This window comes from Balaenoptera physalus, assembly GCF_965194825.1.
Source record: "Balaenoptera physalus genome assembly, chromosome: 7".
Classification (NCBI taxonomy): Eukaryota; Metazoa; Chordata; class Mammalia; order Artiodactyla; family Balaenopteridae; genus Balaenoptera; species Balaenoptera physalus.
The window spans coordinates 24814066-24828578 of NC_138886.1; the positions used below are offsets into that span (position 1 = coordinate 24814066).

Here is a 14513-nt window from a genome sequence, read left to right on the forward strand (position 1 = left end):
ACCCTGAGGAAGCTGTATTCTCTCTCAGGTTTCTCTGGGTACTCTTTTATCTTCTAATGGGGACCAAGTGTTAGAGGAGAGCCCTTCTTTCTCAGCAGGGAAGGGGAGATGAGTGTTTTTGAATACCCGGTATGTGCCAGGAACTTTATATATATTACCTCAGGAAGTCCTCATAGCAACCCTTTGAAGCAGGTATGACTGTCTTCATTTTACAGATGAGGAAACTGAGGTACTGATTGGTAAATCACTTGCCCAGGGACATAAAGCCGATACGTAGCATGATAGGATTTAGAATACCTCAGTCTGTCTGGCTTCAAAGACTTGGTTGTCTTTACACTGCACCAAATTGGCCTCTTGATAGGGTTGTGATGAGAACTGGTCGGGCCTCTGCACCAGGCCCACAGTTTTCCCCAGGACACGCACCTGAGTAGGCCCTCGGTGTCTGGCCCTTAGCACCCACTTGGTACCAGGTCATCTTCTTGGGCCATTTAAAACATGTGGAGGCCTGAGAGCTGCTGCTTACCATGGTCTGGGCAGAAGATCATATCCTAGTCTACAGGGTGTTCAGGTTGATTTCCCGGACTGGCTGGTGACCATGTGAACGTAAATAGGAATAGTCCTCTGGAGAGGCCTATCCTTCTGTAACTGTAGAAGGCAGGCAGAGCATCTTCTGAATATCCCCAGGAACATTCGTCTTTTCCAACTGAATGATCTGGAGATGCTCCTTGCCTTTCTCATTTCCTCACTCCAGAGTGATTTGAAGATCAAAAAGTTCTAGAAACATATTGGCCCAGTTTATCTGTGTGGACTCAGGACTCTTTGTGCTGAGATTCCTGGGGCCTCTGGGAGAGTTTCAGCATTGAATCCTAAGCGTATGGCCTGCAGGACCCAGGCAGACTTGATTCAAATGCTCCAGAGTGATGCTAGGACCAGTGCTTACTAGCTGCCTCAATTTCCTTTTCTGAAAAATAGGGGTAAAGATGCCTATTGGAGTATTGGAGTACATTAGATGCTAAACAGATATCATTATTAGTGTTGATGTTGAATTGGAGCTAGAAGGTCCTTTAGATGTCAGCCTGTGATTTGACTTAAGTGTTTTCCAACTCACCTTTATATAGTATTTTTTTTTACAATTTAAGGTGGGCATTTTTGGTATTACTATTATTTATATACATTATGGGAGCACAAAATCTTAAAAGAGGTTCAGTGAGTTACTCACCATCTTTCTTTTAGTGCAGAAGAGTGGAGTGGTAAAGAGTGGTAAGGCTCTGTAGTCAATTCTACTGCCCTTGAGCAAGTTATCATCTCTGTGCCTCAGTATCCTCATTTATAAAAATGGGATAATCCCCCTCATGGAGTTAGCTATAAGGATTAATTGAGTTAACACTGTAAAGCATTTGGAATAGGCAGAGTGAGCACTCAGTTGAGCCTTGCTTGGAAGGACACATGACCAGCGAGCAGAGGACTGGGACTCAAAGCCAGCTCGGATTCCACACACCACCCACTTTCTGCTGTCCTGGACCATCCCTCGCCCAAATGCTACTTTCAAAATGAAAGACTTTGGTATGTTCCAGCCACGGCATGCCTGTTATTCACCTCCCCAACCCCTGGCTCTCCACCTCTGCCCCCTCCCCCAACCTCCTACTTTATTTGTTTTTAATAGATGAGGAAATCCAGAAAGGTTAAGTAACTAAGTCTTAACATAGTTTGCGGCAACCCAGGATTACCATTGGGCTCCTGACTTCTAGACTGTTACTCTTTTAGTGAACCCAATATCTAAAAATTAAGAAAGGAATGAGATACACCCACACACGGAGTGAAATAGCCTATCTTGAATTTCATTCCTGCCTCCAACTAACACTCATAACTCTTGTGATCAGTAATTCATTCCAACAGTTCTGATTTCTCCACGTGTGATTCAGCATATATTAATAGTGGCAAGTAAACAGGGTTTGGAGTCTCCATGGGAAAAGCACTTCCTTAGAAGTTCTGCATGACTGAGCTGCCACACATGCTTCTCCTGGACAGTGCCTGGAATTCTGGATTACATTTGTTCAGTTCCACATCCCCTTTTCCACCTCCCCAAGGGTAGGACAAGTGCACGCTGGGGTGGTGAGATCCACGTGTCAGATAGAGGGAGGACGGTCCCAGTGGCTCTCTGGAGGGTATGCTGAGGAGGGCTGGCTCATGTGCTGGAATTCCCAAATAAAAACACAAAAAAAAACCTATCATCACATTGGTGTAGAGTTCTTACTTTTCAAGTTGGAGTTCCTGGAGCCTGTTTCCTCCTGCTGCAGCACACAGTGTTTCTGTGGGTGGGAACTCCTAGTGCCAAGAGAAGATATATGGATAAGCTTGGGAAGTAACTTTGGCATTCAAGGTGACCCTGTAGCATTTAACCTTAGCCTACCTTTGCAGTTTACCTTGCATGACATTCCTTCATGCACCCTGTCTTCCAGCCAAGGTGAACGGCTCATCCTGTCCATGCCCTGGTGGCCTCCCTGCCTTTGCCCAGACAGGCCTCTTTCTCTGGAATATCTTCCTGGAATGCCTGAGCTCTTCATCTCTACTAGCCTGATCCTACCTAGTCTTCAAGATGTAGCTCACATGTTGCCTCCTGACATCCTGTCTGATCTCTGGAAGTGATGCTTCTTCTTCCAGCCACTCAAAGGCTTGTATCATTATTCATTCAGCAAATATTTATTGAGTTCCTCCCTTGAACCAAGTACTGTTCTAGGTATTTGAAGTACTTCAGTGAACAAAGATCCCTGACTTTGGAGAGTTTACCTTCTGGTATTTCCCTTAATTTATTGCTAATGCTGGATATATGTAGTCCTCCTGACAGACATTATGCCACTCAAGGTCAAATTGATGTCATGTCTGATACCTCTAGGTATCTTTTCAATGGCTTCTTATCGCTCTTGGTATAAGCACATAAGTGCTGAGCATTTCCTACTTGACCTTCTTTGGATCCAGCCTCACTTCATATTATTCTCCTTCTAGCATTCTCTATTCCTGCTTTCTTTTGGTCTCCTGTACTTACTCTGCTGCAGTGCCTTTACACATGCTTTCCTTCTGAATGGAATGCTCTTCCCTCTCGTCTCTACTTAGTTACCTTCAAATCTCAGTTGAAGCGTTATTTCCTGAGGAGAGCTTCCTTGGCCTCCCTGACTAAATTAAGTACCTTGCCACTTTAGGATATCATACCAATCACTTATCACACTTGCCAGTTTACTTGTATCCGTGACTATTTCACTCATTTCTGTCTCCCATTTCAGATGGTAGTAAGTAACTCACAGGCAGAAGTGGTGTCTATTTTTGTTTATCATTAGCAGCCCCAGCACCTAACAGGGAGTCAATAAGTATTTGTTGAATGAATCAATGAATGAATGTCCCCTAGATATCGTATATGCCGAATTATCCACGATGTGCTCACACAATAGATAGTGCATTGGACTTCTATCCACAGTGGGCTCAGTTGTAAGCACTCTGTTCTTGCCTGTACATTTTTGGTTGTTTGAACATCTGTCCTAATTTGAGCTTCAGAAAACATAGCCACCCTGACTGTAGCAATGTTCTGTGCATAGAGAAGGTGCTCAATATATTTTTATGATTGCTAATTGAGTAAATAAATGAATTCAAAGTTTGGTAGAATGAGGAGGTTAATGGGAGTGAGAATCACATATTAGAGGAAATTTTGTTGTAGCTAAAGCTGACAGTGGTATGTCTGCTAAGATATGGATGTACACATTTCAGAAAGGCTCATCAAAGGAGGTCTAGGCCTGCTAGAGGTCTGTTTATATTGTGTCAATGAGGGATAAGGTGGATCTTCCTAGAATTGCCACTTGAGGCATACGGAGTTTTACCTAAAGACCTTGCAGTCAGTGTAGAAGACTAGTCAAAATGGAAGATAAAGTTTTATGTGAGAGAAAAAAGTAACATTGGGTAGTAATTCTTTCCTCTCTTGCCATTTGCTCTCTTAAAAGAAATCAATAATAATATCTTAAGTTCACTGAATAAAGGAAAACAGTTGTCAGTTTACAAAGCAAGTTCACATCTATTAGCTTATTTTTATTATTATAATATTCCAGTGAGAGTGATATCATTGTTACCTTTTTTTTTTTTTTTTTAACAGATGAGGAAATTGAGACTCAGAAATCCATGCCCAAGGACATGTGACTGTTGTGTCAGCCAGGATTGCCTAGGTTATGCTGTGGTAACAAGAATTCCAAAACCTCCGAGTGTGACAAAGGTTTGTTTTCTTGCTCATGCTGTTTGTTCATTGTGTGTTGGCTAGGGGGCTCTGCACCATGCCTCATTCAAACATACAATGTTTTCTCCTACCTCTGTGCCTTTCCACATGCTATTCCCTTTACCTGTTATCCTCTTCTTCCTTCTCTATCTGGTAAACTTTTACTTGTTCTTCAAGAATTAGATGAAGCTTCACATTTTCTTCTTTTAATAGCTGACAAATAGAAGGTTTATGTTTATTAGAACATTATGTTACCCCATTGTCTATACATCAGGAAGTAGATGCACCTCCTTTCTGTCTTCTTTACAGAGTCAAGCAATATATGTTAGCAAGATACCAAGACACCAGTGGCAAAATCTTGGGGAATCTTGGTTCCTAATGCAGGAGTGTATGTAAGCATAAAGATGATCAGAAATCTATCAGCCGCCATTGGTCAAATAGCCGAAAAGATTGTATTGCAGCACAACAGACATCCCTAAATCCCTTAGCCCGAATAGTATTAGCTAACCAGGGTGCCTTAGATTTTCTACTGGCTAAATAAGTAGGTATTTGTGCTATTTCTCACACTTATGGGTTATTTTTTTAATTTAATTTTTATTTTACATTGGAATATAGTTGATTTACAATGTTGTATTAGTTTCAGGTGTACAGAAAAGTGACTCAGTTATATGTATACATATATCCATTCTTCTTCAGATTCTTTTCCCATATAGGTTATTACAGAATACTGAGTAGAGTTCCCTGGGCTATACAGTAGGTCCTGTTGATTATCTATTTTATATATAGCAGTGTATATATGTTAATCCCCAAATCCTAATTTATCCCCTCCCCCCATTTCCCCTTTGGTAACTGTAAGTGTGTTTTCGGAGTCTGAGTCTGTTTCCGTTTTGTAAATAATTTCATTTGTATATTTTTTTCTTGAAAACCTTCACTGAATTGGGCTGAAATGGTTCTGAGCCTGACATTCACAAAGTTCTCTGGACTTAACGCCATCAGATTATCCTGCCATTGATGGTTTACTTGACCATCAACTTTGTGCCATAAAGTAGATTTTGTGTCTCTTGGAGGAACGTACTGTGCCTTGGTTATTTCTCCATTCTTAGTGACATTCATGAAGCCTGACTCCAGACAAGTGCTAATTGAATGGAGAATGACTTAAGCATGGTTGAGAGTTTAGCTTGGGAGAAAGTTGAGAATGATGGGCTGTCCACTATACTCATTTATACTGCAGTTCTAGTATGGTGTTTAATTTTGAGAAACTGGACCCTGTGAGGCATGTCAATTTGATTTACCTGTAAATTGTACTCCAGAGTAGTTGAGCCGTATTAAGCTATTGATCAAGATGTTTAAGATTGACATTTAAACCCTGATGAAAACCTACCAAGTACAACTGGTTTTTAGATTAATTCATACAAAGCTTCTTGCTCCTGGCAATAATAGATCATCAAAACTAACCACATCTCAAGACCATTCCGTCTAAATAAATTCAAGTAAAATTTAACCTGTCAGTTTTCTCAAGCTTTAGTTGTATCTTTTTTGTTGCTTTTGGATAGCTTGATACATTGTTGTTTTTCTTTTCTGTCATAGCTCTGGACTTTGACAGGTCATTGTTTATAATTTGGCAGGTCTCTTTAGTAATACACCTGTTGACTGATTCATTACAAAGGTTTAAAATATGAACTTTCAGTAAATGGGGAGCAGTGATTTTTTTTAATGAGTTTTCTCATTGCATCCCATTAGCATCATATTCAGAATGGAGTACTTGTTAGAAAAACAATGGACACATGTTCCAGCCTCTCTCCAAAACTGGTGTGGGCGTTTCAACTTTAGGGGACTGTGTGTGATTTTAGTAGGGCACTTCAGATATGGTGAAGCTAGATATTCCTATGTGAGCACACCCAGAAAATGAATGTGGTCAGAAAAACAGGCCTTCCTTTTTGAACCCCAGGCTGAACCAGAGCCTAGGGTGCTAAGAGCATCTGTGATGCTTAGAGGTCCTTTGGTTCGTTCTCAGGTTGCAGAAGTAGGAGAATGACTCTGGTTTTGGAGTCAAAACACTGGAGTCTGTATCCCACCTTTTCCTGCTTGTTTTGTCAAAGATTGATCACACAGGAGGCATCTTTGATTTCTTGCTGGCCAGCAGCCTTTGGCTCAGGGTTTAATAGGCTGAGGATGCCTGTAGGGAGGAATGGTTTTCCACTGAAGTGAATTTTGCAATGCAAATGTTCCTGGTGCATGGTCCTCTGTGATCCTGCGCAAGTTGCTTAAATTCTCTTAGACCTGGTCTCCTTGTTTGTTAAAAGGAGGAGGATAACATTTACCTTACAGGGAGTGGCATCTGTAATGTGTCTGGCCATACTGGTGTTCACTAATGGTCAGTTCCTTTTGCAGTCTTTCTCTTGTGTTTGGGGTGGAAGAGACTGACTTATTTACACTTCCTCTCTTCTCTGCAACTCTCAATGCACACGAAGCCATTCATGAAAGGGACAGGAGAGGCCATCTGGGTCAACCCCAGCACCTAGTATGTGAATCTGGGTGGGGCGCTATGTTTTGTGTCTCCAAAGGCTGACATGTTATGGTTAAGAATACTTACACTGAATGCTGGATAACTGAAATGTTGACTGACATTGGGAAACTCAAAAAACTTTAATTTTATTTCCTTTTGTTATTGGCATTGTGATTCCTGTTTCCACTAAAAACCAAAATTAGAGATTTCATGGTACTACTATAAAGAGTCTTTTGAAGGTATTTTTGGTTAGCCAAACCACAGAGTACAGGGAATACCCTAAGAACTTTTTTTCCCTTATGAGATTGGAAGGCAGATTTTTATAAGGGATATTCATCCAGATGCCTATCTGGCTCTTTCCAAATGTTCCAGCTTATCATGGCTTTGGTCATCTTCTGGCATTTTCTTCCATCAATATGAATTGAAAGCTTAAAGTACAAAGGAAAGAAAGAAAAAATAACCCAAGTTCTAGGACCATCTAAAATATGTGAATATTTCTTGCTTCAAATAGCAGGGAAAAACTAAGGTTATTTCTTTCTCTGTTCAGCTTCCATCTAAAGAGATCATTTTCAGGTCAGAAGGATTTTTGATATTTCCCAGACTTTCCTATAGTTCTTGAATACATTTTAGAGCATAAAGCTCTGGAAATTTCTGTATGAAATACTTATAAAAACTTTTTTTCCTTATAGTTGATTTCTAATCTCATAGCGTTGTGGTTGGAAAAGATGCTTGATATGATTTCAGTTTTCTTAAACTTACCAAGACTTGTTTTGTGGCCTAGCATGTGATCTGTCCTGGAGAATCTTCCATGTATGCTTGAAAAGAATGTGTATTTCTATTGCTTTCAGATGGAATGCTCTCTATATATTAATTAAGTCCATTTGTGCTAATGTGTCATTTAAAGCCTATGTTTTCTTATTGATTTTCTGTCTGGGTGATCTGTCCATTGATGTTAGTGGGGTGTTAAAGTCCCTTACTATTATTGTGTTAATGTCAGGTTCTCCTTTTATGTCTGTTAATATTTGCAAAATACACAAACACGTGTAGGCTAAACAATATGCTGCTAAACAACCAATGGATCACTGAAGAAATCAAAAAGGAAATTAAGAAAATCTAGAGACAAATGAAAATGAAAGCATGATGATCCAAAAACTACGGGATGCAGCAAAAACAGTTCTAAGAGGGAAATTTATAGTGATAAAAGCTTACCTCAGGAAACAAGAAAAATCTCAAATAAACAACCTAACCTTACACCTAAAGCAACTAGAGAAAGAAGAACAAACAAAGCCCAAAGTTAGTAGAAGGAAAGAAATCATAAAGATCAGAGCAGAAATAAACGAGAGACTAAAAAAACAATAGAAAAGATCAATGAAGCTAAAAGCAGGTTCTTTGAAAAGGTAAACAAAAGTGATAAACCTTTAGCCAGACTTATCAAGAAAAAAAGGGAGAGGGACCAAATCAATAAAATTAGAAATGAAAAAGGAGAAGTTACAAATGACACCACAGAAATACAAAGAATCATAAGAGACTACTATGAACAACTGTACACCAATAAAGTGGACAACCTAGAAGAAATGGACAAATTCTTAGAAAGGTACCGTCTCCCAAGACTGAACCAGGAAGAAATAGAAAATATGAACAGACCAATTACCAGTTCTGAAATTGAATTGGTAATGAAAAAACTTCTAACAAACAAAAGTCCAGGACCAGATGGCTTCATAGGTGAATATTACCAAACATTTAGAGAAGAGCTAACACCCATCCTTCTCAAACTCTTACAAAAAATTGCAGAGGAAGTAACACTCCCAAACTCATTCTGTGCGGCCACCATTACCCTGATACCAAAACCAGACAAAGATACTACAAAAAAAGAAAATTACAGACCAATATCACTGGTGAATATAGATGCAAAAATCCTCAACAAAATACTATCAAACAGAATCCAACAACATATTAAAAGGATCATACACCATTATCAAGTGGGATTTATTCCAGGGATGCAAGAATTCTTCAATATACGCAAATCAATCAATGTGATACACCATATTAACAAATTGAAGAATAAAAACCATATGATTATCTCAATAGATGCAGAAAAAGCTTTTGATAAAATTCAACATCCATTTATGATAAAAACTCTCCAGAAAGTGCGCATAGAGGGAACATACCTCAACATAATAAAGGCCATATATGACAAACCCGCAGATAACATCATTCTCAACTGTGAAAAGCTGAAAGCATTCGCTCTAAACTCAGGAACAAGACAAGGATGTTCACTCATGCCACTTTTTTTAAAATTAATTTTTATTGGAGTATAGTTGCTTTACAATGCTGTGTTAGTTTCTGCTATACAGCAGAGTGAATCAGTTATACATATACATATATCCACTCTTTTTTAGATTACCTCTCCATTTAGGTCACCACAGAGCATTGAGTAGAGTTCCTTGTGCTATACAGTATGCTCTCATTAGTTATCCATTTTATTTATGTTAGTGTATATGTGTGAATGCCAGTCTCCCAATTCATCCCAACTCCTCTCCCCAACCTTGTGGAAGAAATGTGGTATATATACATCATGGAATATTACTCAGCCATAAAAAAGAGTGAAATAATGCTATTTGCAGCAACATGCATGGACCTAGAGATTATCATACTATGTGAAATAAGTCAGATAAAGACAAATGTCATATGATATCACTTATATGTGGGATCTGAAAAAATGATACAAATGAACTTATTTATAAAATAGAAACAGACTCACAGACACAGAAAACAAACTTATGGTTACCAAAGGGGAAAGTGGAGGGGGTAGGGATAAATTAGGAATTTGGGATTAACAGATGCACAGTACTATATATAAAATAGATAACCAACAAGGACCTAACATACAGCACAAGGAACTATATTCAATATCTTGTAATAACCTATAATGGAAAAGAATCTGAAAAAGAATATATATATATATATATATGAATTACTTTGCTGTATACCTGAAACATTGTAAATCAACTCTACTGTAATAAAAAATAAATTATAAAGGACAAAATATATACAATTAATGAAAAAAAAAGTGGCTGCTGATCAGAATGAAAAAAAAAATACTAAAAATAGAACTACCATATGACCTAGTAATTCCACTCCTAGGTATATATCCAAAAAAACCAAAAACACTAATTTGAAAAGATACATGCACCCCAATGTTCATAGCAGCATTATTTACAATTGCCAAGATATGGAAGCAACCATCATCATTCAACAGATGAATGGATGAAAAAGCTGCGGTATATATATTTGTGTGTGTGTGTGTATATATATATATATATATATATACACACATATATAGAGTATGGAATGCTTCTCATTCATAAAAAAGAACAAAATTTTGCCATTTGCAGCAATATGGATGGACTTGGAGGGCATTATCCTAAGTGAAAAAAGTCAGATAGACAAAGACAAATACTGTATATCACTTATATGTGGAATCTAAAAAAATACAAGAAACTAGTGAATATAACAAAAAAGAAGCACACTTACAGGTATAGAGAACAAACTAGTGGTTACCAGTGGGGAGATGCAACAGGGGTGATATAGGTGTGGAGGAGTGAGAGGTACAAACTATTGGGTATAAGATAGTCTACTAGGATGTATTGTACAGCATGGGGAATATAGCTGGTATTTTGTAATAACTATAAATGGAGTGTAACCTTTAAAAATTGTAAAAAAAAAGTTGTCATACCCTTACCCCTAAAGGAATAAAAAATCCAAATAGCAATGTATATATCAAAACCAACATAAAGTAGTATCTTAACAGTGAACATGTAGCATATCTGATTTAACCACAGAATATTTGCCATCAGTATACATCAAAATTGTTACATGAACAAGCCATAAGTAACTTTAGCATTCCTCTAGTCTTTCAAGCATAATGCTATATTTATTGAGATATTTTTAGTATGCAATTCAGATTGCCTTGATTTTGACAGAACTATAAACACTGTTGGGTAAAATCCCTAAGAAAATAGCATATTTTGAGTGAATCCAAATTCTAGGCATGAAATATGAGGGATGAAACTTGAAATCCTGTTTTCTGCTTTTTCCCCTCCCTCCCTCCCTTCCTTCCTCCCTCCCTCCCTTTCTCCCTCCCTTCATTCATTCTTTCCTTCCTCCCTCCCTCCCTCACTCCTTTTCTCCCTCCCTCCTTCCTTACTTCTCTTCCTTCCTTCCTTCTTTTTTTTTAAATTTTTTGGTGCTTGATCCCAGAAAGCTGTGCCACATTTCTAAGAAAAGATTTCTCACCCACTCACTGGTTGATAGCACTAGTTCATTAGCTGTAATATTTTCACTAACTTCAGGTTGTCATGAAAACTATCCCAAACTTGGAAGTAGGAAAATGAGGATACTGTATCTTCTGTCATGACAGTGTCAGTGCAGTTCAATAGACTTTCTATTGACTGAGCTGTTCTATAGCTCTATAGGGACACCATGGTGACTAGTAGGTTTTTGTCTGGTAGAGAGGCAAATAATTTCTATTTGGCGGAAAAGATAGCCCCAAAGATCAAGGGTTATGGCCATGTTGGGCAATGGCCACGTTTGTATCTAAATGCAGAGATCTGTTATTTATCACCTATGTGTACCTAACTTCTCAAATACTTGTTATAGCATTTATGAGTTCCCTCATACATTCATTTTATATTGGAGTCTGAAAATATACCTGAACAGTATGTGTGATATTTTATTCATCTTTTAAGAGCAAGTATATTTTATATTTATTTATCTTGGTAGAATTAATAAATCTATGACATCCAGTGAGCTACAAGTTAGCATTGACTAATATCAGGGAGCCAAGGTGATCTCTATAGAAATTTCCATACATTGTCTTATACCTGGTAAGCACTCAATGAATGTCTTAATTGTTGCTGTTATTATTGCTAATGGAAAGGCAAGTAGAGGGAGGCCAGCTCAATGTGAAGCACTCTTGCCTGGTGGTGCAGTCAGCTTTAACCCAGCTGTTACTATCTTGGGCCAGAGGATGGAGGTAGGAAGGAAGTACCATGGGAACATTGATAAACAAGTCTAAATAAATTCCCTGGATATTAAAATATATTTTAACATACATTTAAAGGAAGAAAAGGCCAGCAAATAAATAGTTTTGATTACAAAACCACAGGCTTATGCAAATAAGTGTATAGATACATTTGAGAATTCTTTGAAAGAAACTGATATTGGAGTATGTTTGAGCATAAAATAACCATTAAAAACTTGCAAAATTAAATACTCTCTTTCTTAAAAAAATTTAGAACTCTCCTCATCATATTTACAAAGCAGTGGTAACTCTATCATGAGAGACTCATGAAAATTCAAAGCTTGATAGATTTTCAGAAATTAGCTCTTATAAGAGGCTCATCTATACCAGAATTGCCTAGGGACAGTGTTAAAAATACAAATTCCTAGCCCCAGCCTAAGACTTGCTGAGTTAGAATCTTTAGAGAGTGGATCCAGGAAAGTAAGGGTGTGTGTGTGGGTGTGTGTGTGTGTGTGTGTGTGTGTGTTAGGAACTTTAACATGCCCCCAGAGGATTTGGTAGTGCCTTTGAGTCTGGGAACCACTGGTGGGGAGGTCATTGTATGGATGAGCATTTGAGGTCTACAGCAGTTGAGGACCTTTGCTGATTTTGTTGTAAAAGGCTTCTTTCATTGGCATACCTTAGGCACCACTGTGCATCTTTCAGAACTATAGAGTCCTTACATAAAATTACTCAATTGAGAGGAAGTGAGCTGCACCATTATCCCAAGGGCCCAATATTGGCCAGGTCTGAACTTAAGCCTCCCCACTTTTTTCAAGGTACTTTCTGTGTTTGTCTACCTTCCTAGGAAATCTTCCACTCTGAAGAGTAAAAACCACTAACAAAATTTCAAGAACATACGAACTTTCTGTAAGGCAAATTGGCTTTGCCAATAAGAAGCCTTAAAACTGATTGTATCCTTCTACTCTTTTATTCCACTTTTTCCAATATGATCTAACAAAAACCAGTGATCAGAATTGCATACACTCATTTTTTACAAAATTATTCTTGGTAGTGTTTTTTTTTTTTTTCTCAACTGCTATCTTTTAATTTTTATTTATTTATTTTTAAACATCTTTATTGGAGTATAATTGCTTTACAATGGTGTGTTAATTTCTGCTTTATAACAAAGTGAATCAGCTATACATATCATATATCCCCACATCTCCTCCTTCTTGCGTCTCCCTCCCATCCTCCATATCCCATCCCTCTAGGTGGTCGTAGAGCACCGAACTGATCTCCCTGTGCTATGCAGCTGCTTCCCGCTAGCTATCTATTTTACATTTGGTAGTGTATATATGTCCATGCCACTCTCTCACTTCGTCCCAGTTTGCCCTTCCCACTCCCCGTGTCCTCAAGACCATTCTCTATTTCTGCGTACTTATTCCTGTTCTGCCCATAGGTTCATCAGAACCATTTTTTTTTTTTTAGATTCTGTACATATGTGTTAGCATATGGTATTTTTTTTCTCTTTCTAACTTACTTCACTGTATGACAAACTCTAGGTCCATCCACCTCACTACAGATAACTCAGTTAAGTTTCATTTTATGGCTGAGTAATATTCCATTGTATATATGTGCCACATCTTCTTTATCCATTCATCTGTCAGTGGACACTTAGGTTGCTTCCATGTCCTGGCTATTGTAAATAGTGCTGCAATGAGCACTGTGGTACATAACTCTTTTTGAATTATGGTTTTCTCAGGGCATATGCCCAGTAGTGGGATTGCTAGGTCGTATGGTAGTTCTATTTTTAGTTTTTTGAGGAAGCTTCATACTGTTCTCCATAGTGGCTGTATCAATTTACATTCCCACCAACAGTGCAAGAGGGTTCCCTTTTCTCCACACCCTCTCCAGCATTTATTGTTTGTAGATTTTTTGATGATGGCCATTCTGACTGGTGTGAGGTGATACCTCACTGTAGTTTTGATTTGCATTTCTCTAATGATTAGTGATGTTGAGCATCCTTTCATGTGTTTGTTGGCAATCTGTATATCTTCTTTGGAGAAATGTCTATTTAGGTCTTCTGCCCATTTTTGGATTGGGTTGTTTGTTTTTTTGATATTGAGCTGCATGAGCTGCATATAAATTTTGGAGATTAATCCTTTGTCAGTTGCTTCATTTGCAAATATTTTCTCCCATTCTGAGGGGTGTCTTTTTGTCTTGTTTATGTTTTCCTTTGCTGTGCAAAAGCTTTTAAGTTTCATTAGGTCCCATTTGTTTATTTTTGTTTTTGTTTCCATTTCTCTAGGAGGTGGGTCAAAAAGGATCTTGCTGTGATTTATGTCATAGAGTGTTCTGCCTATGTTTTCCTCTAAGAGTTCGATAGTGTCTGGCCTTGCATTTAGGTCTTTAATCCATTTTGAGTTTATTTTTGTGTATGGTGTTACGGAGTGTTCTAATTTCATTATTTTACATATAGCTGACCAGTTTTCCCAGTACCACTTATTGAAGAGGCTGTTTTTTCTCCATTGTGTATTCTAGCCTCCTTTATCAAAAATGAGGTGACCATATGTGCATGGGTTTATCTCTAGGCTTTCTATCCTGTTCCATTGATCTATATTTCTGTTTTTGTGCCAGTACCATACTGTCTTGATTACTGTAGCTTTGTAGTATAGTCTGAAGTCAGGGAGCCTGATTCCTCCAGCTCCTTTTTTCTTCCTCAAGATTGCTTTGGCTATTTGGGGTCTTTT

General features: G+C 38.1%; 2 long non-coding RNA genes across 4 annotated transcripts in view; both read left to right on the plus strand.

The window, feature by feature from the left end:
* The window catches only part of LOC309665097, a 914413-nt gene that overhangs the window by 183761 nt on the left and 716139 nt on the right, over nucleotides 1-14513 (plus strand). The gene's annotated exons all lie outside the window — the stretch shown is intronic.
* Nucleotides 1-14513, plus strand: part of LOC309665080 — a 267884-nt gene that overhangs the window by 72717 nt on the left and 180654 nt on the right. For all 3 annotated transcript variants that reach the window (XR_014266196.1, XR_014266197.1, XR_014266198.1), the window contains exon 2: nucleotides 4136-4252. This is a non-coding gene — a long non-coding RNA (uncharacterized lncRNA). The remainder of the gene's footprint in view (nucleotides 1-4135; nucleotides 4253-14513) is intronic.